Source organism: Schistocerca cancellata, chromosome 6, assembly GCF_023864275.1.
Source record: "Schistocerca cancellata isolate TAMUIC-IGC-003103 chromosome 6, iqSchCanc2.1, whole genome shotgun sequence".
NCBI classification, from domain to species: domain Eukaryota; kingdom Metazoa; phylum Arthropoda; class Insecta; order Orthoptera; family Acrididae; genus Schistocerca; species Schistocerca cancellata.
In genome coordinates this window covers 700,816,577-700,843,630 of record NC_064631.1, presented here as the reverse complement: position 1 = coordinate 700,843,630, position 27,054 = coordinate 700,816,577, and positions in this window count along the sequence as shown.

Below are 27,054 nucleotides of genomic sequence, written 5' to 3'. Positions count from 1 at the left end.
GTTTCTTTCGTTCATGTCTTCAGTAGTAATGTTGGCTAATTCCAGATCTTTCTTTAAATTTTTGATCCATTCTCCTCCATTAACAACGGATGCTACGTATCTTACTATTCTTTTTGTAAGTCTGTGATCGGGAAGTCTCATTATGTGGCCATAGAATTTTAGACGCCTCTTCCTCATGTCTATCTCTATGTTAGAATATTCTTCAATTTTAGAATTTTTCTGTAATCTATACCCCTCTTTGGTCCATCTTGGTCCCAGAATTTTCCTAATGATTTTCCTTTCCTCTTTCTTCAGGTTTTCCATATCTGTTTTTCTTTTAAGTGTCAAGGTTTCGCTGGCATATAGCATTATTGGTTTAATTACCGACTTATAATGTTTAATTTTTGTATTTATAGATAGACATTTTTTATTGTAAATGTTTTGGACCAGCCCTAGACCCCTACGAGCTTTTAATATTCTTTCTTGTTGTGCTTTATTATTATATCAACAGAATCTTCCGTCGATTCTTGGTAGAATAACATTATAATAAATGAAAAGCACCAGTTTGCTTTTGTTCTACAATATTACTTTTATTGTTAACCACCCTTGTAAGCCGAAAATCGGTTAACAATAAAAGTAATATTGTAGAACAAAAGCAAGCTGGTGCTTTATTATTGTATATCTCGGAATTATATACCCCATGCCTTAAACCTTCTTGTGTTTTTGCTGACCAATACTTATTTAGAAAAGCTTTCTGGAATTCCTCGTAAGTATGGCAATAATTTATTACTTCATTCGCCCATGAGGCTCCATCAGCGTGAATGTGGATAGTGACAAACTGTATTTTCTGTTTATTGTTTGACTTTGGTAGTATACCACGGAAGCCTTTAATAAAAATGACAGGGTGTGGTATTTTGCGATCCGGTGTAAAACTTTCGAATTGTCTGTATTTTAGTATACTCTCTTCCATAAGTATGTTAGAAAGATAACTGGCCACCTCACCTGCTGCGTTTCTTATCGCTGCCAGCTCCCTTTTTAACGTGTCTACTTCTTGTGGAAGTGTCTGTTTCCATTCAGAAAGCCGTTCGGTGTATTCACCTAACATGTTTGCTGCAGACAAAGCTTCGTTCGTCGCTTTCTTTACGGTTACAGGCAGGTTGTTCCGTAAACATTCTTGAAATTGGTCGCCTTTCATGTTGAACCAGTTTACAAAGTCAAGAGTAAACTGACTGCCTTTGTCTACTAACTTCGTTATATCGATAGCGATTGCCTGTACCTATGTAGTTATATGCTGCACAGAATTTTATGTTCTTTGTGCTGCAGTAACTTGCGCGACCTGCTTCGTTACGTCATTGGTAGCTTCGGGCAAGTGCTTGTATGTTTTTAGCATTTTATCAAATTTATCACTAATATTTTTGAAGTTAGTTTAAATTTTATAGAATTATCTTTCGAGGTCATCACGATTTTGTGTGGCGACATTTTCTTGTATCTGATGGGCTATGGCGTTCAAATTCTCATTTACTAATGTTATGTTATTTTTAATATCAGTAGCCGCAGTTTGAAGTTTTCTATTTAAACTGTCAGTCTGATTTTGAAGTTTTGCTTCTAAACTGTCGGTCACATTTTGTAGTTTTGCGTTTAAATTCTCAGTCACATTTTGCAGTTTTGCGTCTAAACTACCACTCGTAGATTTAATTTCAGTGGCTGCAGTTTGCCGTTTTGCATCTAAACTCTCTGTTACTTCTTTCTGAACTGTAAAATGCGCATTTTGTTAAAGAAGAGCGCGGTGTAAACCTTGCATCTGTCCTCTGAAAAATGTGAACGGTTCCGCTAAATTGGTAGGTACTGATTCACTCTGGGTGGATTTTTCAGTGTGCTTGGCCGTAGGTACATTTTCACCTGCCGACAATTCATTATTTTTAGTTTCGTGACAGCCATACTTTGCTCGTCACTGTCTACGTCTGATTCTACTCCCTGTGGCGTAGCCATTTTAATGTTTCTACCGACTTTGCCCATGAATTTAAAAATACACCTGACTGAATTTAATAAAATTCACCATTAACTCTCCTCAATTTACACAGGGCAAACGTTATTTAGTAAGAATTACTGTTAATGTATAGCGATTTAAAATAAAACAATCTAGCGATGATTGTGAGTCGGTCTAGAAAGCGGCTATCTTGCCGACATTAAGTTTTCCAAAATTCACAAAAAATTTGCAAGCTATTGTGAGCAAAGTTTTTTTTAGATCTTAACACTCCCTAACTGACTTTCGGGTAGCGGCCTTGCCGCAGTGGGTACACCGGTTCCCGTCAGAACACCGAATTTAAGCGGTGTCGGGCGTGGCCGGCACTTGGATGGGTGACCACTAGGGCCGCCATCCGCTGTTGCCATTTTTCGGGGTGCACTCAGCCTCGTGATGCCAATTGAGGAGCTACTCGACCGAATAGTAGCGGCTCCGGTCAAACCATCACAACGACCGAGAGACCGGTTTGCTGACCACCCGCCCCTCCTATCTGCATCCTGCGTGAGGGTGACATGGCGGTCGGATGGTTCCGATGGGCCACTTGTGGCCTGAACACGGAGTGCACATCAGGGCAAAGGACAAATGTTCTTACCTCCTTTCTTACTGTGCTTCAGCGTCTCGAATCACTTTTTTTTTTCTTTTAAGGATCGTGCTCCACGTCCCGTATTTGCCAGCTCGTTGAAATTGCCTCGCATATCGCTACAGTGATTTTTCATGTAACAGAAATATTCAAAAATTTTTAGATTCCACATTTACAATATTTTACGTACACATACATAAATAAGTCCTGTACTAGGGGAGCCTCTCCTATTGGTGGTTTTACATTTATTATTTTTATTATTTAATTTTATATTATTTAGGATTTAGTTAATTGAACTTTCAGTTAAATCAAGAAAATTACGTACTTGAAAAATCTTGTAAAATATATTTGAAATATTGAAACTGGAATGAAATTATCACCATCATAGGTAACGATTAATATTTTTTATTAAGCTTCTCTACCGGGATTGTCTGTTGGCGCGTAAAATTTGGGAGGTAATTTACGCCTAAATGCTATCGGACTCCGTTTTGCAAAAGATGAAATTTTATATGCAGGTTTTATTTTGAAAGCAAACCAGTCGTATTACACTGATTGGTGCCGTTAATATGCGGTCATTCACCAACAGACACCCCACACAAAATAGGCCACATTTAGTTAACCAATGCATGAAAAACGCTGAGGAAAAATTGATTGGTCGTAATGATAAACACAACGAAATTAAATAACTCTTATTAAGCAAAATGAGTGCAAGAAAACTGAATCTCTACGTAACACAGATTATTGCTACCGTACTGGACAATGGTTGAACTGGAAGAGAGAGAACGGTAAGTAGCCAGTCCGGTTCATTTAACATTACATAGATACTGTAATTTACAGAGAGGTTTTACTGTAATTGCAGTGTCTATTAAGCAGCCATAAAATCGTCTCAGCGCTACTGCTTGAAAACACACAGTCACGATATCCGCTAACAGTTGGGGAATATTACAAATTCCATGCTTTTCCCCGTCTTCATGAATCACATGTTTCTAACAAGTGGTTCCCAGCAGTTAGACTTAGGCGGCATGTGGTGGTTAAGCCCCTTACTACATTGTGTGCGCTAATCTTCGAACAGTCGAGTCAGCTGTTTGATGATGTTGCTGAGAACCTCGTTTTCTAGACCTCTGGTTGAGGGCAAGTAGAGTGAGAAAATGGTCATCCTGTATCACACATGAAACATTCTAACTAAGATTTTCAAGCTAGAGTGTAAGGGGAGTTCGAAGAGTGGATAATTATTTACAATCTCCTTAGTTCGCTCCCGTCTGTGGTCATTCATGCTATGAAGGCTGTAGCCCCTTAGATAACGTTACTCACATAATTTAAAAAGTATTTTTTACAAACGCTAGCACAGCTACCTGCCCTGTGCTAAAAGTAGAACCTTCTCCACAAGTGTACTTAACCCATTTACGTTCCACTGGAAAATCGGAACCATTTTATTCCCTGATTTTTGTGTTCTTGCCCCTATCTACACGTCAATCTGGGGCAGAGAGTAGATGGATGTTCGGGCTTCTTCGTTTACTCCCACAGCTTCTCATGTTCATACAAACTGTTCTTTAGTCAGATTCATCACAAAAGACGAAAGCAGTGTGATATAATGGCTTTAGGGTGCCTCTTTTTGCTTTAGATCTCTTTACCACCAATTCCTCTTTCGTTGGGGAAGGTAGTGATTTAATCTTTGCAGACAGACTACTGACTTCTGATCTGTCTGACTCTTGGGTTGTGTTTGATATTTCTTACTAATGTTTGTCTCTAACTTAAGTTTGGTGAACGATACACAACTCATTTTGCGGCAATTCCACCATCGTAAGTTCGCTTCCATCCATAGATATTTGTGGCACCTTCAGTTTATAGAGTCTATATGAATAAGTCCTTTCCGGCCGGTGTGGCCGAGCGGTTCTAGGCGCTACAGTCTCGAGCCGCACGACCGCTACGGTCGCATGTTCGAATCCTGCCTCGGGCATGGATGTGTGTCATGTCCTTAGGTTAGTTAGGTTTAAGTAGTTCTAAGTTCTAGGGGACTGATGACCTCAGAAGTTAAGTCCCATAGTGCTTAGAGCCATTTGAACCATTTGAACCAAATAAGTCCTTCTTTGATTTTACTTCTTGGACACCGAATTAGTTTACTTCACAATGCTCGGTGATTGCTGTGTAGCATCAACCTTTATAGCTTGTAAATAGGATATTTCCCTTGGAACTTTGATTCCCTGGATTAATTTTCCTCCTGACGATGTTTTTGTGTCACAGCTCCAGACCGCATGTTAGCCCTTGTCATCGACATAGAACTGAGCGGCTGTACAAGGGTTCCTACCTTTGTGAACAACCTATCCACATTTTCTGTAAGTTCCCTTTCCACTATATAATGAGGTGGCGGGACCGCTGTCCTGGCGCTGGAAATGGTGCATTTTGTGGGGGACATATGGCCTCACATTCAGGTTGTTGAATCCGGCTGTAATATACTCTACGACCAGAGAAGCCGTTCAAACAACGTCAAAGTTTCACCTTGAATATTACAGCGTCGTTATTCCGGAACTTGGTGCCATGCCATGATCTATTCATCAAGCTAAAGAGGAGTAGCTCACTACTCACTGGTTGCTGCATCAGACGAAACGGGAGGGGGGGCAAAGTAGATAGCCCCGTTGTAAGATTTCTAGCTTATTTTTAGAATTCAACGAAGGTGATGTGAACTGTATTTTTATTTGATAGGTCATAAATCATGTCTGTACACTGGATATTTTTCAAACAGAATTCTTCAGTAGTCGATATGCTGCGCCGCAGAAGTTCTTAGTGCAAGCAATATGATCTTTGGTTACCAGTTGCATTGTCATCACTAGCGTAGAGTTCAGTGAGAAGAGAGAGAGGGGGGAGGGGGTTAGGGAGGGAGGGAGTCGGGTCTTGTCCACACAGTTAAGCGGCTTGGAAATAACTTACAGAACACAGAAACAGAGAAACGTAATTTTGTAATAACTGATTTGAGAAAAAAGAAATAAAAATATACCGAGAGAAATTTCGTTCCTTGGCCCATGCATCATATAATTTATGTACACTACTGGCCATAAAAATTGCTACACCAAGAAGAAATGCAGATGATAAACGGGTATTCATTGGACAAAATATTATACTAGAACCGACATGTGATTACATTTTCACGCATTTTGGGTGCATAGATCCAGAGAAATCAGTACCCAGAACAACCACCTCTGGCCGTAATAACGGCCTTGATACGCCTGGGCATTGAGTCAAACAGAGCTTGGATGGAGTGTACAGGTACAGCTGCCCATGCAGCTTCAACACGATACACAGTTCATCAAGAGTAGTGACTGGCGTATTGTGACGAGCAAGTTCTTGGGTCACCATTGACCAGACGTTTTCAATTGGTGAGAGATCTGGAGAATGTGCTGGCCATGGCAGCAGTCGAACATTTTCTGTATCCAGAAAGGCCCCGTACAAGACCAGCAACATGCGGTGGTGCATTATCCTGCTGAAATGTAGGGTTTCGCAGGGATCGAATTAAGAGTAGAGCCACGGGTCGTAACACATCTGAAGCGTAACATCCACTGGCCAAAGTGCCGTCAATGCGAACAAGAGATCACCGAAACGTGTAACCAATGGCACCCCATACCATCAAGCCGGGTGATACGCCAGTATGGCAATGACGAAACACGCTTCCATGTGCGTTCACCGCGATGTCACCAAACACGGATGCGACCATCATGATGCTGTAAACAGAACCTAGTTTCATCCGAAAAAATTAAGTTTTGCCATTCGTGCACTCAGGTTCGTCGTTGAGTACAGCATCGCAGGCTCTCCTGTCTGTGATGCAGCGTCATGGGTAACGGCAGCCATGGTCTCCGAGCTGATAGTCCTGTCTGCCGCAAACGTTGAACTGTTCGTGCAGATGGTTGTTGTCTTGCAAACGTCCCCATCTGTTGACTCAGGGATCGAGACGTGGCTGCACGATCCGTTACAGCCATGCGGATAAGATGCTTGTCATCTCGACTGCTAGTGGTAAGAGGCCGTTGGGAGCCTGCACGGTGTTCTGTATTACCCTCCTGAACCCACCGATTCCATATTCTGCTAACAGTCATTGGATCTCGACCAATGCGAGCAGCAATGTCGCGAAACGATGAACCACAATCGCGATAGGCCACAATCCGACCTATATCAGAGTCGGAAAAGTGATGGTACGTATTTCTCCTCCTTACACGAGGTATCTCAACAACGTTTCAATAGGCAACGACGGTCAACTGCGGTTTGTGTATGAGAAATCGGTTGGAAACTTTCCTCAGGTCGGCACGTTGTAGGTGTCGCCACCGGCGCCAAACTTTTGTGAATGCTCTGAAAAGCTAATTATTTGCATATCACAGCATCTTTTTCCTGTCGGTTAAATTTCGCGTCTGTAGCACGTCATCTTCGTGGTGCAGCAATTTTAATGGCCAGTAGTGTATACTGCAGTACGGAAACGAGACTAGGCTTTTGACATAAATTTCTTTCATGGTGTGGCTGTGGTTTTGTGTGGGTCTTTTATAATCATCAGTTGCTGTTGCCACGCGTGCGAGAACGATAGATTTCCACAAATTGGTAAGTTGATTTGAGAAGTGTGAAGATTTTGAGGAGTGTGAACATACTTAGGTAATGTAGCTCCATTGGTCGCTCGCGCGTAAATTATGATGAGTTTCAAAGGGGGAAATTTTGCACAATTTTTCTTTATTATGTTCTGGGCATTTAATTTGATTGTTGAGACGAGATTAGGCAGAATTATCTGCTGATACTGCTTGCACTCAAGAGTTGTAGTTTCATCACTCATTTATCATTTCAGTAACGTATTATGTGTCAGGGTAATATATCTTAATAAGAAGTTAATTTCATAATGATTGTTGTTTCATAATACATGACACTGCTGTTGAAAGGTAGTTTCTTCTACAATTATTCAGTAAATTCAGTTTCTACCACCATCTCCTCGCGAAAGTTTATTTCCTAATTTTGTGCTGCTGCGTTGCACTCGATAGAACACAGTTGCTCAAAATATAAAGCGTGATGTGCTTAGCATAGCTGTTTTATCTTGCGTTGCATTTTGGCAAGCCCTTTTCTTTCCTTTACCTGATTTAGTGCTGCGTTGTATTATAATTTTCACCACTTTTGAGCAGAACCGATTTCGCGTCTGTAGCACGTCATCTTCGTGGTGCAGCAATTTTAATGGCCAGTAGTGTATACTGCAGTACGGAAACGAGACTAGGCTTTTGACATAAATTTCTTTCATGGTGTGGCTGTGGTTTTGTGTGGGTCTTTTATAATCATCAGTTGCTGTTGCCACGCGTGCGAGAACGATAGATTTCCACAAATTGGTAAGTTGACTTGAGAAGTGTGAAGATTTTGAGGAGTGTGAACATACTTAGGTAATGTAGCTCCATTGGTCGCTCGCGCGTAAATTATGATGAGTTTCAAAGGGGGAAATTTTGGCACAATTTTTCTTTATTATGTTCTGGGCATTTAATTTGATTGTTGAGACGAGATTAGGCAGAATTATCTGCTGAAACTGCTTGCACTCAAGAGTTGTAGTTTCATCACTCATTTATCATTTCAGTAACGTATTATGTGTCAGGGTAATATATCTTAATAAGAAGTTAATTTCATAATGATTGTTGTTTCATAATACATGACACTGCTGTTGAATGGTAGTTTCTTCTACAATTATTCAGTAAATTCAGTTTCTACCACCATCTCCTCGCGAAAGTTTATTTCCTAATTTTGTGATGCTGCGTTGCACTCGATAGAACACAGTTGCTCAAAATATAAAGCGTGATGTGCTTAGCATAGCTGTTTTATCTTGCGTTGCATTTTGGCAAGCCCTTTTCTTTCCTTTACCTGATTTAGTGCTGCGTTGTATTATAATTTTCACCACTTTTGAGCAGAACCGATTTTCCGTTTCCAGAATAAGTATTGAGAATTTGTTACCGTCTGTTTCAGTTCAGAGCTTGAACACGGTAAGATCATTCACAGTTAAGTATTGCCTTTGAAAATTATCTTCAGTGTTAGCTTATGTAAAGTTTTGTTATGGTTTCGTTTGCAGAGGGCATTTAGTAGAATAATTTAGGACAGTTGTTGTTTAAAATTTCAACCAGAAATGTTATACAGACTTTTACTCCGCTGGTTCCGTGTGTTGGAACTGCAATACACGTACTATCAAGTCACGTATTGTAGCTCTGTTCACTGCACTGCACAATACACTATTTCACAGAATAACTTTTTCAGTATACAGTGTTAGGTTTGCTAATTATCTCTGGTAGAAGTTAACTGTAATGCCGTTACTCGGTTTCTGATGGAGGTGGCGACTCTTTATCAGATAGTGTTTACGTAAGCACATTACTTGCATTGTTCAAGTTCGCGTTGTAACACAGACACACACGATATTTAAACAATGGGAAACGTTCTCATACACAAAAAATAAGTAAAACTGTTTCAGTGTGCAGAATGAGCTGAGGAATTGTCTTGCGGCAAAAACCACTACTTTTGATACGTTACTCGGCGCTTCGTATTCACGACCTCCAGTAACATTGTCAATTCGGTTTGATATACGAAAATACCATGTCAGCCCCATACCTTGGCCGCCCGAAAGACACTTAGAATTATCTTCCCAAATGAAGAGTAGGGTCTCCATCTTTATCGGTGGTGGAAGCTCCACATGTTTCCACTGCTTATTTTGGATCTTTGTCTGACACACCTAGCATGCGTCCATGGTGATTAAGTGATTAAAGAAGTCATCCTGCTTGGCTTGACACACTGCTATATTTCCGTCGCCTCCTCGGTTCGCAGAGTGAAGACACGCAATCCAGAGGGCGGCGACTTCCGTCATGGTCAAAATGCCATACAACGTATTGGAAACGTATTCATCATTATTTCTGACCTTTTCTCAATTGTTGTCCTACGGTCTTCGAACACTGGGGACGATTGCTGCACTGCCTCTCCCCGGTTCTTTGAAGAGTGATGGTCTTTCCCTTCGTTCTTCGTCATTAAAACTTGTTTGACCGCACTCGAAAAGTCTGTGCCATCTGACTACCGTGTCTCATGATGCTGGAAGGTCTTCGCATACTTCTTCAAGCGTTGTTTCTCTTCGTATGCAAGAAACGAACCATCTCAAGATACTCCACTTTATCGGTAACATCCGGTCCACACCGTACAGACTTAATAGAGCAAGTAGGGAACGTGCCTGCAAAATAGGTATTAAGAAACTTAAATATTTTAATAATCAGATCTGAAAGATGATACAAAAATTAATAAGGAAGTCACTGAGGCTGGTTAATGAGTTCTTGTGATTAGGCCGGTATTACACTATCAAATTTCTTTGTCCAATATCTTTGTCAAAGATATTTGATAGTGTAATAGGAACTTTGTCAAATGTCGTCCAATATTTGATCAAATCTAGGGCCTCGCTGTATATTTGATCAAAGAAACCGCTTGTCTTCTGTTCACTGCAATGTGATACGTTACCACAGGGAGCGCCAGCATCGCTGCAGTGTACTATCGTCTGTAGTGTTTTTATAACTATTGCCGGTAAATACAATTGGTGTGTGCCGACAACTACAAAATTAATAGAGATGTCTGAAGCTGATGAGGTGCTTTACAACGTGAGGCACCCTGAATACAAAAATAGATTAACAAGATTGGAGACCTAACCTGACCTAACCTAACCTAACTTAACCCTCTCCTGTAGCAAGGAATCGGAGTGTTACAGTGAGCCTGTCTTCTGAAGATGTAGCAGTTCTTAAGTGAATATTGTGCTTTGTGATATGAGGATACACTTCATTGAGCACATACAGAAATGTATGCTCATCCATTCTTAAGTAATTGATGTACGACTTGACGTCTTCCACTGTAAGCTCACGTAACAAGTTTTGTTGAATGCTTTTATCGTGTCGTCGTAAAACCCACGGCTTCACCCAGATTAGATTACTTTTTCATTCCATAGATCCGTGCTGAGGAGAGCCTCATGGATGTGGAACATGTCGATTTTTTTAAAGCTGAAATAGCAATACTAATAGTATGAATAAATACAATACATCATTTGTTTCTATTAAAAATTTCGCCAATGGTGTAGAAGGAGTTAGCCAGTAGTAAGTCTTTCAGGCTCCTTTTAAACTGATCTTTATTTCTAACTAAATTTTTTATGTTTCCTGGCAAATTATTGAAGATGAGTGTGCCTGAGTAGTGGACCCCTTTTTGAACTAAAGTAAGTGCTTTTAAGTCCTTGTGCAGATCATTTTTGTTCCTTGTATTGTATGTATGAACTGAGTTGTTTGTTGGAAAAAGAGATCTATTATTTACGACAAATTTCATTAAGAAGTAAATATACTGAGAGGCAGTAGTTAGTATACCCACTTCTTTGAAGAGGTTTCTGCAGGAGGTCCGTGAATTTACTCCACAAATAATACGTATTACACGCTTTTGGACCTTGAAAACTTGTTTGACTTCAAGATTTACCCCAAAATATTATCCCATATGACATTGTGGAATGAAAGTATGCAAGCTTTTTCATTTTTATGTTGCCTATGTCTGCTAACACTCGAATTGCAAATACAGATTTGTTAAGGCCTTTCTGCAGTTCTGTGGTGTGTTTCTCCCAACTGAATTTATTATCAAGTTGTAATCCCAGGACTCTTAAGACTGTCAACCTCGTATGTATGGTTCCAGTTTTTCCCCCACTTCTTTTCCGCATGTGCACACAATGCAATTGGAGTACGTAGAACTGCTGGGGTTAATAACAAGTTGTTGTCAGCCATCTTGAACTTTGACGAAAAATTTGATGACAGTGTAATACCCCCTCTAGCGCTACGTCAAAGATCTTTGTCAAATATATTGGACGGAATATTGGATCACATCTTTGATCAAATCTTTGACAAAGAAATTTGATAGTGTAATACCGGTCTTAGGACAGCCGAAGGCTGTTAATGCATACACAGCTAATTACATAAACAAAAAAGTAAACATCGTAGTATAGTATGATTTATCGCCCCGCCTGCAAGTCACAGATGGGGATGAATTTTGTAATTCGGTTCTGATAAAAATCTTTACTTTTAAATAATTCCTTTTTCTGAAATTTACAGATATTGAGAAAGCTGTTGAGCCTGATAGGTGTCATTTCAGTATTAATGGATATTACAAAAATGTTATATCTTTGCTCTTGTGCAGTTACATGTGAGCGAGCAGCGATGTTATAAGCTGTATCACAGGGTTATGTTATCATCTTTGCTATGCGGGAAGGCGCAGTAACAGATGCAATCTTTTATTTACCTGGAGAGGAATTATAAGGTAACTTTTTTTCAAGTCACCCTTTTATTATTGGAGCTCTAATTTCACTTACCTTTCTCTTACAATTTTTTGTTGATCATAGTTTTTTTTTCAAAAGTAGAATACAAACCAATACTTCGATTTGCAACTAACACAGAACTCAGTACATCTCATGAGTGTCTGTGCGTAAATATAGTAATTTGCAGCTTTAGCATAGCGGCGCGCAAGACGGAGCAGTACTGCAACACATAGTCAGAACTGCGCTGAATACAGGTAAGGACTAAATATTTTGATGTTTTTTTTTTTTATTCAGTCAGGACCAACGTTTGTCATTCAGAGACATATTTTGTGTTGTGTATCAGTTTTTGTTCTGGGTTCTGGGGTCAGTTTTGCAAAACTAACTGTCGTAGATTGTATGTCAAAGTTCATTATTCAGACAATTTATACTGTTCAAAAGTCTTGCAGTCAGATTGTTCAGTTTACCAGAATCAAACGCTTGCCTTCTCATTACAACAGTTTAATTTTCTATCACGACTGTTAATTACTTTTGTCCAACTCTTATTATTCAAATCAGGGTACGCCAGTCATATTTTTATTATTTAAAATCTCTACTGACAACTCTTGACAATGGAACCGATTTTGTGGTATATTTTATTACACGGAGAAAGATGTGTGTCAGTGTTACAACGTCTAGTACACTGCATTAGAAATGCGGGAGGGGGCGGGGTGGGTACAAACCTCAGGAATGAAAGCGGCATAAGGCTCGTAACTCCAACGTCCCCAGAGTTAGTCCGAACATTCCTTGAGACTGTTTCCAAATTCATAAGCTGGGAAAATGAAGTGGTAATATACGCAGCACACCTGGACCATATTCATTGTGCTAAGGTCGTTCTACTGTTTTCTACTTGTGTAAATAACTTGAAACTTCTAGTGGAAAGGTATAATAAAAATATTTAAAATATGCCTGAAAATCAAGTAAAATAAGACTAAAATGATATGTACTCACGAAACTCGATTACTGGTGTCATTTGATGACTTATGGTGTTTTACGCATCTGACGGTAATGACTGCATGCTCCTTTAATGAAATAAATCGAAGAGTAAGAAAGACTAGGAACTCCTACGATGAATAAAACTGAGTTTCTCTAAATGTGACAAGCGGAAAGCTTATAACACACCGACGTCATTAATTTTCTCTAATTACAGATGGTCTCAAAATGTAAAAATTATTCAGAACCTGCGGAACAAGGCAATTACTTAATGGACTAATGTATCAAGTAAATTACTTTTGATATATAGGAAAAAGAAATAGGGCCAGGAGCAGGCAGAAGTAGAAAATGTAAGTAAAACTGTATTGAAAATGATCTTGAGATATGAAAGACGAGCAGTAGGGCGAATCGATCTTACAAAGATCAACAAAATCTTTTTTTAGGTATCAAAAGAACACAGTGACAACGACATAACGCGATGTGGGCAGATGAATTGAAGAACTTATCTGTGCGAGTAACTGAAGTTCGTAATTCACATGGAAACCTAGGGAATGCGTTTACGCAGCAGCGGGTTGTTGACATTGACTATGGTTCACGTAATGAACGTGTTTTAGTTTCACATTGAAGTAAGCACAGATACGAAATCCCAGTTTTAATAGGAAATTAGAATTTCGACAACATTAAATAGAAACCCTTTCTTTCTTTTAAGCTAAACTGCAACGATCTACTTAAACATGTGCACCTAGGGGTGCTGCTTTCCACGTTATGCGTTTGGCAGTGGTTCGTCGTTTAGTAATACATAAATACATAGGCTTTAACTATTCTTTAACTTCTGTCAATAAAATTATGATAGAAAATATGGTTAGGTTAGTGTTGTTTAACGTCCCGTCGACAACGAGGTCATTAGAGACGGAGCGCTAGCTCGGGTTAGGGAAGGATGGGGAGGGAAATCGGCCGTGCCCTTTGAAAGGAACCATCCCGGCATTTGCCTGAAACGATTTAGGGAAATCACGGAAAACCTAAATCAGGATGGCTGGAGACGGGATTGAACCGTCGTCCTCCCGAATGCGAGTCCAGTGTGCTAACCACTGCGCCACCTCGCTCGCTACCCTAGAAAATATGTTCAAGTTGCTCTTATACTATTAAGATGTTTACTGCTTCTCGTTGATAATCCAGAAAAGACATTTACTTCGTACGACGTGATAGTGGAAGCGTCACGTCGTTCCTTCGTAACTTTTCGCCGCCATGCATGCTACGCGCGGTTCTTTCGTAAGAATTCTGCGAAATCGAAGCAAATTTACGAGCACAAAAGTTTACTGCCTCTTCCGAATTGGGTGTTGCGGTTGCATGGGAACATGGGGCGTAAAACAGTATGAGATACTGCTCGACATATATCGTTTTTATATTTTCCCGCAACGAAATTTCTTTTTATACAAGCCATTTATGTTTGAGACTTTTTCCCGCATCTTGATTTCCACCCATAAACAGCTACATACAGTTCTCGATTATGATATGTGACGTCTCTGATACCACGCGTCTTGTTTGTTCTCTCTTCGACGATGTCAGTCGTCGAAATTATATTAAAGCCACTTTTCTCCACCAGTACTGCGTTTCTCGTGTGTGTAAAAGACGGATACTTGTTTATCAGCTTTCCAGTCTTTTCTCATTTGTTTCTCAAAAGAAGGAAGAAGAAACGAAATCTTCATATAGGTTTTAAACTTTCGTTATTAGTCGGTGTACCGTCTACGTGATGGTTTGCTTGGGCCACTTCACGTTCGTAATACTGTCACCCAAAAATAGTCACATTATTCTCTGCCTGTCTTTCAACGTTGTTCTTTCCCTCACAGCTCCTTGTCCACTTCTTCCTGGCGTTAGATCATGATAAAGGGTCTGTCCTTTAAACAGTAAAATTGTTACACAAGAGCCCTCCTTTGTTCGAATTCGTCCCGCCCTGGACCCCATAAACAACATCCACGATTTATTTATTCATTCCATCGATATCTTTTTCCTTGTTCGCATTACCCTCTCATTCTTTAGTTTTGCTGTCTTCTGTGATCTCCTGAGCACTTTCTTTTGCATATTTTCTATTTCCTTGTACTGAAAACCCTAAAACTTTGTGATCTATAACCTCAAATATCTTAATCCGCTATGTGCTTCCCTTTACTATCTGTTTGAGTCTCACTGCTCCATTTATTTTTGTTCTGCCTTTGGCTGATATACTAGAAAATCTGTTTGTGTAGCCTGAATTCTATCATTCTTTTCACGTTCACAAAGATATTACAATGAATGGTTTGACATTATTATTCGGTAAAGTGCATTGCATGTGTTTTTTAAAAGCAATTTTTGTTGTTTTCAGTCCTTTAATTTATAAAATGGTGTTTTCCTCTTTTCTATCCATTTGTTTTGCGTATCCTCTTCTAACACGAAATGGCAGTGTCACATTGATCCTCACTTCATCTTCAGTTTCAAATTCTTTCCTAAGCTGTACGTCATATGTCTCCACTTGCCATTTACAAATGACAGACGATTCTCAGAACGCCTTTGTAACCTTTTCCACTTCAGCTGCGGAAGGCCGTTTTAGGGTGTACCTAATTTTTTTCGGAAAGGCATCGATTCCGAAGAAAATTGATGAAATCGATGTGAAAAAAGTGTATAATAAACACTAATATCGCAAATGAATACACTGTTTTCACAAAGGCAGAGTACCAATAAATCTAATTATAAAGTTCAGTTCAGAATTGTTATTCGATTTATGATTCATTGTGATACATTAATTAAACTTGTACTTTAGTGAAGTTCCGATCATGGAATGAAATATTCCGGTTGCGAATCCTGAAGTGGAAAATTTACTTTTGAACCATATCTTACACGTGAGGTCATGGCGTCGGTCATTACTCACACAGGAACAAGTTTTCACATTCAAGGGATCATAATATATTTATTAAAGTCAAAATTAATACTCTGAGGTCATGACGTCGGTTATTACTTACATAGGAACAAATTTTCACATTCAAGGGATCATAATATATTTATTAAAGTCAAAAGTAAAACTCAAAACTTAAGGATTCTTTGAAATAGTCATAAACAAAATTAAAGCTAGAGGGATCACTGTAGTACGTGTCGGAATAATATTTACATGGCGTGACCTGCCACCATAATACTGTTTCATTAAAAAGTCATAGGTATGAAATAAAAAAAAATACCATGTCAAAGCCAGAATACAACAGCCAATATATAATTTAAATTATCAAAAGCACATAAAATTAACTAATATTGCTAAGTAAGGAGTAAAATTTACAGTGATGTACTGGCTTCGATGGTTTCAACAGTTCCTTTAAATGATTACAAGAAAAGCTGGTCGTTATTGTCTTAGCTGAAACGTTACTTAATTACATTAATTAATTAGCAGCTCCATGATTTTTCAACTAAAGAAAATATGTACGTTGACTTACAGCCAAAGTTATTGTCCACAACAGTAAACAATTTTTTTATTCATAGCGCTGCACTTGGAACATAAGATGGTAGCATCTGAATCTTATTCCGAATAATAATGACTTGGAATAACGAAGTTTATGAAATGAAATTTAAAGTTCATACGAAACTCGATTATACAATTCAATCAAAACACAGGACGCTCTTTCGGAAAACTAAAAGACCGAAGTTTTTCTAGCTCCAGTTTTTAGACGCTGCAGGTACGAAGTAGTAGCACAGCAAAAATTTTCAATTGTATGTCTCGTCTCTAGGGGCAACTATTCCTTGTACTTCCTGTGGCCAAACTGTACTCTCCATTTTATTTGTGTTGATGCATCATCGCTCATGTGCTGTGTTCCATGGAAATGGCAACCGCAAGAAATAGCTGCACACATATTCGCTGTGCTAGACACAGACACATTTTGGCCATTTCTCAGTAGGTCTCTGGTCATACGGACAGTTTTAGTAGCCCAGTGCAAAGCGAAGTCCGTAACTTCAGCAGTGTGCCTACTGCACATACTTCATAAAATTAATATTTATCTTTTTCACGAAATATTACATTTGTAAAAAATGCATTTCTCGCCTTCTTTCTACATTCACGCAAAAGGGAAACTGTTAATACAAAATCACATTCAGGGAACAATTAATTTGTTGTGGTCTCCTATGGCGCCAAATATTGTGTTGTATTGTCCCACCGTGATAATTTGTTCAAAAATGGATAATAATGCTGAAAATGAAGAATATGGAGCAGCTAACAATAAATAAAGAACTCCATATTTATAATTTCCGTTTGTTACACGAACTCCAGTAATCAGAAACATCTGGGTTGACACGATATTCAAGAAATTTTTTCGCTCTGAAACCTGAAATCCGTGAGAAACATACCACGAAGGAGTAGTAATATTTTGAACATCTTGCTTTCAAACAGTAAGGATTTTAATGATTTGCCATCATACTCATGTCAGTACACCCGCACTGTATCGTTTTGAAATCGTACCGCCAACGCATGTTGCTGCACGAACAACAATGCTGATATGTACAATATTGTAGGTAGGCACAGACTATTAGGTACTATTCTGTTTATTTCCTATTAGCGCATTATTTATTATAAATGTGTGAGACGTCAATAAATTTATGTTAAAACTGTAAATGGAACCGGATCTTAAAGTGAGTATTTTATATGAGTTACTGTTGCTGTTGCATAAATGTTTAAATTAATGCTCACGTAAATAACTCACGTTGTATAGCAAAAAGTGTAGATCTCAGCCAATAGTCAACGTGACGAATGATAGTTTTGATAGATGCGTTGCACTGATGTATTAAAGTCTGCCGTCCTCTCTCAAGTATCCATATGACCTATTTTACAGACAGACAGGCAGTTAGGACCCTACCAACGACTTCCTCTTCATTCTCTACTAGAGTTTCACACACAACGATTTCATATCATCACAACCGGAAAGAAAATGCATAGGAGTGAGATCCCATTATCCCGCCGGCCGTAGGACCGTACTTCTCATCCAATACAAAGAAGAGTTCGTCAATGGTAATGTTTACAGACAAGGTTTTTCCGTAAGAGCTCCACTGAACAATTTGAATTAGCGAACCTGGAGTCGGAGGAGCGAGCTTAAGGAGATTGAGGCGTAGCGTCATATAACGATCCTGCCTTCGAGGCGGTTAAGTGGGAGATGTGTCTCAGAACTGGATAGTGACAGATGGTGATGCGAGACTGGACGAGCACGTAGTTTATGTATCAGCCGATAGAGGAAAATATTGGATAGGGGGACTGTGATTTTAGTTTCGATTGTGCCCACTAGAGTGCACTAAAGTAGTAGAATGTTTTTCATAAACTGTTCTAGTATTTTCATAAAGTGTTATTATTTCTTTTTGTGTATGTAAAATGTTATAAATGTGTTTTAGCAGTATGAATGATGCGTGAGTGTGGTTTAAGATTAACATGAAGATTATTGTTTAACGATTTATGTAGTAGGATTTACTGTGGGAACATTTCGAAGAAGTATGGATATGAACAAAGGGGATTTTTGTAGAATAGAGTTGTAAAGTAAATTTATGGTAAAGGGAAAGTTAATTCAAGTATAAATAACAATAGTAAATAAATTAATGCATAAGCAAAACTTCATCATATTAGATAATTACGTCGGGTAAAAAATGCAGTCGTTAGGTTTACTGTTTTTCGATTGGTTATTGATGAAAAGCGCGGACTGACGCGGGAGAATATTGTTTTTGCTATTGGCTGTTGAGTAAACTGACCAATGGTAAAGCAATATTTTTCGCGCGCCTTTCTCTGTTGGCAGAGAAGACTTAGAGCATTCTGGAGAAGAGTGGGAGACCAGCCATGAAACAGTTCGGACGTGTGTAGTAGTCGTTCCCAAAGAAACAATAAGTTGCCAGATCTAGCACTGTTTCATACATCAAAAGTGTGGTGAAGTGACGGCATAATTATTCCGATGGGCGTGTACAAATTTCGGAAATTTTAAGTGAATCTTGTGATGAGAAAAGACATAAATTCCGCGTGGCGTATTGAGCAGGTCGGTGGCTAAAAACTGTGACTGCATTTGATACCGACAGACTTAATATTTGGCGAGCATTATCAATCAAAAACAATCAGTATTTTTTGTAGCTATTACGTTTTCGGGAAATGCAACACCATAAACTTGCTAAGGTGAGTGAAAGGGATTATGAGTGACTGTGTTAAGACTAGCACGGGCTTGGCAGTGACACTTCTTCACCTAAGTTTTAGGATATATTAATTGGGGACAAAATTTCCAAACTTTCATTTGTGTGAAAACTTTCTCCCGAAACGTAGATTAGTGACTTTAATTGCAGCCAGGTTCACGTCGAAGTATAGTAGGTTTCACTCGGCTCCCCTACTGATGATATGCGGAGACAATGTTCACAGGTAGGTGCAGGTTGGTCGTAAAGGGACGGAAAGAACCGCGCCGCCGCAGGATAATAGGAATAAAATCACATTACAGGTACCTTTTTGTTTACGTTAGTTACAGTTAACGGCAAACGCCGACATTGATACAATGATCGTACCATTTGTACTGTGTCTTACAGTAAGTGCTGAAACTTGACGTCCGTCAGCCTCAATGCTACCATGACATCGGTGAACAAGATTCTGCCGCACCCTGATAAATACCCATGGTGTGTTTCGAATCACATCAAACAGCAGCTACAATTCTGGCAACTAATTCCATCTCCATATCCACTCGGATCACATGCAGAAGTGACTTTAGAGATCCCCATAGGAAATAATCAGTTGAATTCAGGTCACGTGACCTCGCAGGCCATGGAATAGGACCTCCCCTTCCAATCCAGCGACCAGGAAATACAGCACTGAGATGGTTGCGGACATCCACAATGAAGTGAGTCGGTGTACCGTCATGTTGAATCCATATAGTCTCACGAACAGCCGAGGGTACGCTCTCTAGCAACGCAGGTAGAACTCTTTGCACAAACCTCAAGTACTGGGGGCATTCAGACTGCCACGTAGAAGATATGGCCCAATGAGAGTCTCACCTACAATGCTGGCCCAGTTATTCACAGCAAAACATACTTGAAGGTGTGGCCTTATTTCAGTGTGAGAGTGTTCCTCATCCCGCATTTGACTATTACTGCTGTTGGAAATACTATCACGATCAAATGACGCCTCGTTGGGTAAGCAGCCCAACATAAAGGACATCTGTTAGACCAATCCATTGTTGGAGCAACCACTGAAACAACGCGACCCCTTGTACAAAGTCAGTCACTGGTATTGCATGGATTCCTTGTGGCTGATACGAGTGTAATTTTTGCTCGTGGAGTACTCGCGACAAGTTAGTATATGCTGCAGCGCACATTTCACATGCAATACGACGAGTAGTTGTAGTGGGGTCCGCTGCAACACGTTCCGGCACCTTGAAATCTACCTCTCCCTTTCTTGTTGTCGCTGCTGTCCACGATGGTGAAGTCTCTTCAGACGATTCGACAGGAGTAAGATTTTGAATAAACTTTTTACTTAGTTTTCCTCTCACCGTTGGTTCCAGTTCTTCTTATGTAGGGGTCTGACTCTTGAAGCTGAAATTGGCGCATTTTATGTTCGAATGGTTCAACTGATGTAAATAATTTTGAAGAATGTCTTTGCAGATTTTTTTGTTTTTACGATGATTTATTGCCTCATATTTTACTGTATCGCACTGTCTTTCTAATTTTCACATCAATAAAGCCGAAATTGCATTGTTCGTCCAAAATAAAAAAAAATACGTCCGATCACACCAGTAGCATGCTTACTATTGCTTCACTCTGCGGTAATAACAATATTCAAGAGGGTTTACAATTTTCCTTCACAAATGAATTTCAATTAGCTTAGATTATTATTTCATAAATGAATACTGAATTAAACATAATAAACAGTACTAGATTGCGTAATTAATATTAGAAATCTTAAAGTGTGATAACTATTTTGTAATTTCAACTGTTTCTAAAGAAAAGCAATTTTAACTGTACATTCAGAGCTAGTACATGTCGATTGTTACAACGAAAACAAGGTAATTCCTTTTCATAAGTTTTAGCTCGATATATAATATAGTGTGAATAAAATTACATGAAATTTTTCAGGAAAACAGCTGAGATAATAGTACATGTCCAAAATTCGAAAAATATTTCTGGTGTCGATTTCTACTGTTGAGGAAAGGTAATGCTAGTGGAGGATGTCCCTTTACAACCTCCTCTTCAAAAGCGGGTGTGCGGTTTGTCCTCATGTTGCCACGTCTGTCATTTCCCTTGCCAATGAACCAGTCTCCCGCATTCGTCGATCGAGAGAAATAAACAGTCGTCGAGACGGATGATTCCTCTTAGGAAATCGTTCCCTGTACAGCCTTTCAGCAGCGAGAGCATTGCAACGTATTTCTTCATACTCAACGTGCACGTCAGTGAGTTCTGCGAAACTGTACCGGTACTGCTCCATCGTACTGTATCATACACCTCTGAATAGCACTGAGTAATGAATCATAGCACGTGCTGTCATGGGGCAATGTAAGTACGACATAAGAGAACCATCTTACAGGCAACTAAAGTAAACAAATTACCGTATATTGATAATTTTCACTTATGGACCGTCTGACAGCAACTGAATAAAACACAATTTTAATGGCATACGCGTTTCGCCTTTATTTTCTGCAAGGCATCATCAGTGGCCTGGAATATGTACGTATGTTAGCTATTTTATTTACATTTTTGTCATTGTGCCTATTGGTTATAAACAGTTCTGGTGGTTGGTATTTCCTATTAAGTAGTCATGTTTTGAACTGTACTTACAGGTTGCGTGGACAATTTCCTACATATTACGCTCTTGCTGCATTTTTGTTGTTCTTCTTCTTATGAACGCCAATTTGCGGTTTTTCTCCCCATTCCACAGCACTATGCACTGAACGCTTGTTTTAAAGCAATGTTTAGGTTTCTGTTGCCGACTGTCAAATGTTTTAGCCAAAGGTCGAATGTAATTGCCATACTTATAAGTGTAAATATTGAAGTATCTGTGGTCTGTTCATGTATGCATTTGTGTGTGCGTTTGTGTGTGTGTGTGTGTGTGTGTGAGTGAGTGTTTTTTGGTGTGATATATACTTTTTTGTGCTGTGTTTGTGTATTTTGGTGTATATATATACTGCTGGAAATGGAAAAAAGAACACATTGACACCGGTGTGTCAGACCCACCATACTTGCTCCGGACTCTGCGAGAGGGCTGTACAAGCAATGATCACACGCACGGCACAGCGGACACACCAGGAACCGCGGTGTTGGCCGTCGAATGGTGCTAGCTGCGCAGCATTTGTGCACCGTCGCCGTCAGTGTCAGCCAGTTTGCCGTGGCATACGGAGCTCCATCGCAGTCTTTAACACTGGTAGCATGCCGCGACAGCGTGGACGTGAACCGTATGTGCAGTTGACGGACTTTGAGCGAGGGCGTATAGTGGGCATGCGGGAGGCCGGGTGGACGTACCGCCGAATTGCTCAACACGTGGGGCGTGAGGTCTCCACAGTACATCGATGTTGTCGCCAGTGGTCGGCGGAAGGTGCACGTGCCCGTCGACCTGGGACCGGACCGCAGCGACGCACGGATGCACGCAAAGACCGTAGGATCCTACACAGTGCCGTAGGGGACCGCACCGCCACTTCCCAGCAAATTAGGGACGCTGTTGCTCCTGGGGTATCAGCGAGGACCATTCGCAACCGTCTCCATGAAGCTGGGCTACGGTCCCGCACACCGTTAGGCCGTCTTCCGCTCACGCCCCAACATCGTGCAGCCCGCCTCCAGTGGTGTCGCGACAGGCGTGAATGGAGGGACGAATGGAGACGTGTCGTCTTCAGCGATGAGAGTCGCTTCTGCCTTGATGCCAATGATGGTCGTATGCGTCTTTGCCGCCGTGCAGGTGAGCGCCACAATCAGGACTGCATATGACCGAGGCACACAGGGCCAACACCCGGCATCATGGTGTGGGGAGCGATCTCCTACACTGGCCGTACACCACTGGTGATCGTCGAGGGGACACTGAATAGTGCACGGTACATCCAAACCGTCATCGAACCCATCGTTCTACCATTCCTAGTCCGGCAAGGGAACTTGCTGTTCCAACAGGACAATGCACGTCCGCATGTATCCCGTGCCACCCAACGTGCTCTAGAAGGTGTAAGTCAACAACCCTGGCCAGCAAGATCTCCGGATATGTCCCCCATTGAGCATGTTTGGGACTGGATGAAGCGTCGTCTCACGCGGTCTGCACGTCCAGCACGAACGCTGGTCCAACTGAATCGCCAGGTGGAAATGGCATAGCAAGCCGTTCCACAGGACTACATCCAGCATCTCTACGATCGTCTCCATGGGAGAATAGCAGCCTGCATTGCTGCGAAAGGTGGATATACACTGTACTAGTGCCGACATTGTGCATGCTCTGTTGCCTGTGTCTATGTGCCTGTGGTTCTGTCAGTGTATATACACTCCTGGAAATTGAAATAAGAACACCGTGAATTCATTGTCCCAGGAAGGGGAAACTTTATTGACACATTCCTGGGGTCAGATACATCACATGATCACACTGACAGAACCACAGGCACATAGACACAGGCAACAGAGCATGCACAATGTCGGCACTAGTACAGTGTATATCCACCTTTCGCAGCAATGCAGGCTGCTATTCTCCCATGGAGACGATCGTAGAGATGCTGGATGTAGTCCTGTGTAACGGCTTGCCATGCCATTTCCACCTGGCGCCTCAGTTGGACCAGCGTTCGTGGTGGACGTGCAGACCGCGTGAGACGACGCTTCATCCAGTCCCAAACATGCTCAATGGGGGACATATCCGGAGATCTTGCTGGCCAGGGTAGGTGACGTACACCTTCTAGAGCACGTTGGGTGGCACGGGATACATGCGGACGTGCATTGTCCTGTTGGAACAGCAAGTTCCCTTGCCGGTCTAGGAATGGTAGAACGATGGGTTCGATGACGGTTTGGATGTACCGTGCACTATTCCGTGTCCCCTCGACGATCACCAGTGGTGTACGGCCAGTGTAGGAGATCGCTCCCCACACCATGATGCCGGGTGTTGGCCCTGTGTGCCTCGGTCGTATGCAGTCCTGATTGTGGCGCTCACCTGCACGGCGCCAAATACGCATACGACCATCATTGGCACCAAGGCAGAAGCGACTCTCATCGCTGAAGACGACACGTCTCCATTCGTCCCTCCATTCACGCCTGTCGCGACACCACTGGAGGCGGGCTGCACGATGTTGGGGCGTGAGCGGAAGACGGCCTAACGGTGTGCGGGACCGTAGCCCAGCTTCATGGAGACGGTTGCGAATGGTCCTCGCCGATACCCCAGGAGCAACAGCGTCCCTAATTTGCTGGGAAGTGGCGGTGCGGTCCCCTACGGCACTGTGTAGGATCCTACGGTCTTGGCGTGCATCCGTGCGTCGCTGCGGTCCGGTCCCAGGTCGACGGCCACGTGCACCTTCCGCCGACCACTGGCGACAACATCGATGTACTGTGGAGACCTCACGCCCCACGTGTTGAGCAATTCGGCGGTACGTCCACCCGGCCTCCCGCATGCCCACTATACGCCCTCGCTCAAAGTCCGTCAACTGCACATACGGTTCACGTCCACGCTGTCGCGGCATGCTACCAGTGTTAAAGACTGCGATGGAGCTCCGTATGCCACGGCAAACTGGCTGACACTGACGGCGACGGTGCACAAATGCTGCGCAGCTAGCGCCATTCGACGGCCAACACCGCGGTTCCTGGTGTGTCCGCTGTGCCGTGCGTGTGATCATTGCTTGTACAGCCCTCTCGCAGTGTCCGGAGCAAGTATGGTGGGTCTGACACACCGGTGTCAATGTGTTCTTTTTTCCATTTCCAGGAGTGTATATATGTTTTTTTTGCCGTGTATGTGTGTGTATGTGTGTGTGTGTGTGTGTCTTCTGATGGTGTGGGGAAGTTTGTTTTTTATTATTATTTTTTGTTTTATTTTATCATTTTTTTTTACTAAGTGTAGTAGGGAGCCTGTGCTGATGTGTGTTTGTTCATTTATCACATGTTTGTTTTCTGCTATGGCTTTCTGGATGTGGAAGTTTTCTTGCATTTGTATAAGATGTTTGTCATGGTCGCTTATTCTCATTATTTTCATTTCTTGTTTCATGTTTGTAGGATGATGGTTGTAGTGTTTTAACTGCTCTGCAAATGTGGAATGGTTTGTTTCATACTTCCAACATCTGATATGTCCTTTGTATCTTGTTTGAATATTCCTGCATGTCATGCCTATGTATACTGCATCACAACTTTGACATTCCAGTTTATATATTCCTGATTGTTCGAATTTCTCCCTCTTGGTAGCTGGCTGGCTTAGGTGTGATTGAAGGGTTTGCCAAGGCTTATATGCTATTTTGAAGCCCTGTCTCTTTAGGATGTTTGCAACTCCGTGTGTTAGTTTATATGTGTAGGTCATGGTGTAGCATCTGGTTCTTTTCTGTGTGGTGTTGTCATTGTGTGTGTTTGTTGAGTGTGTTTGTAAGTTTTCAGCTGGTGAGTTCTTTTGTATTGTGGAACTGTTGTGTTTGTTTTTTATTTGTGTTTTAATTTTTTGATTGAGCTTGTGTACCACATGTGTGTCATACCCGTTGTTCCTAGCTATTCGTATGATTGTACTCATTTCTTGTTCATAGTTTCTCTTGCAGAGTGGGATTCTGTTTAATCTATGTAACATGTGTCTTAGTGCTGCAAGTTTCTGGCTGTGGGGGTGGTTGGATGTGGAATGTATTATTGTGTCTGTGGCTGTTGGTTTTCTAAAGATGTTCAATGTATGTTTACCATTTTCTTTTTTAATTGTGATGTCAAGAAAATTTACTTGATTGACTTTCTCTTTTTCAAGTGTGAATTTTATGTTCTGATGAGCTTAGTTTATTTCTGAATGGAGTTCATCTATTTTTTCACTTGGCTCATCTACCAGACAAATAATGTCATCCACATATCTGTACCAATATATGATTTTGAAACTTTCGTTTGTGGTTATCTTATCAAATATCTGATTTTCTAGAAGTACGACATAAGAGAGCCATCTTACGGGCAAGTAAAGTAAACAAAACCTGCATCATAACTTCCTAGTAATCAGGCTCATCTTCCTCGTTTCTTTGCGGGAAATAAAGACCGTACATGTAAATACACAGCACAGAATGTGTGCAATTGTATGCATTTTAGTTGTAATCTATCCAGAAAACAGTAATACTAGACAAAGTGGTACACAAGTTTACGTCTGTATCTCCTTAGGCTGGTTTCTTCGACACCAGGTACCCTACCTCGAATTGTTGAGTGAAGCAATCCCAACATCCTTTTACACTTTTGCACGCTCTTACAGAAACACCCTGTATACATTACTAACGACCTGGGACGGTGAACTGTGTATGAAAACCGTTGCGTCCAACAGTCCTGACAGTGTATGTCGAATAAACACAATGACTCGTGCACCGTTTGACCAAGGCTGCAGAAAATAACTCTGTACAAGTTCCATTAAGTTTCGGGTGTGCAGCCGCAAGAAATCTCCTTCTTCTTGTAATATTTCGGCTGTATAGCGTTCAGCCATCTTCAGAGTGAGCCGCAAGACCGCCGCTCCTGTTTTTTTTTTTACTGTGATATTGGGCAGGGGAGGGCTGTCAGCAGCACAATCCGCCGCTCTTCAACCGAGTGACATGACAACTAAAACAAGAATAAAATAATACATACATAAGGAGATAAAAAAGGGGAACATAAAACAGAGTAAGGGGAGAAAATGGAGGTAAAAATATACTGACATGTAGACGTTCATTGGGGACAGTTAAAAAAGTCACGAGAAAGTTAAAAAACACAGTTGGCGATTCTTAAAACACAGGGAAGACACTGGATGCGCATGCACAGGTTAAAAGTTGGCCACAGTATTAAAAACACTCCGAAACAATACACTTAAAACCCACTTGGAGCACACACGACGAAGAATAAAACTACCAGGTGGGACCTGCCGAGGGAAAGGTCTGAGAGGATTGAAAAGGAGGGGGGAGCATGGGGCAGCTGGGGAAGCGGCGGGATGAAGAGAGGAGGGGCAACCGTGGGTTCACGAAGAGGCAGGAGACACATGGAGCGGGAGAGGAAAAGGGAAGACAGGGCATAAGGGAGCGCAGAGACACTGAAAGAAGGCACAAGAGATGGAGGGGGAGTAGG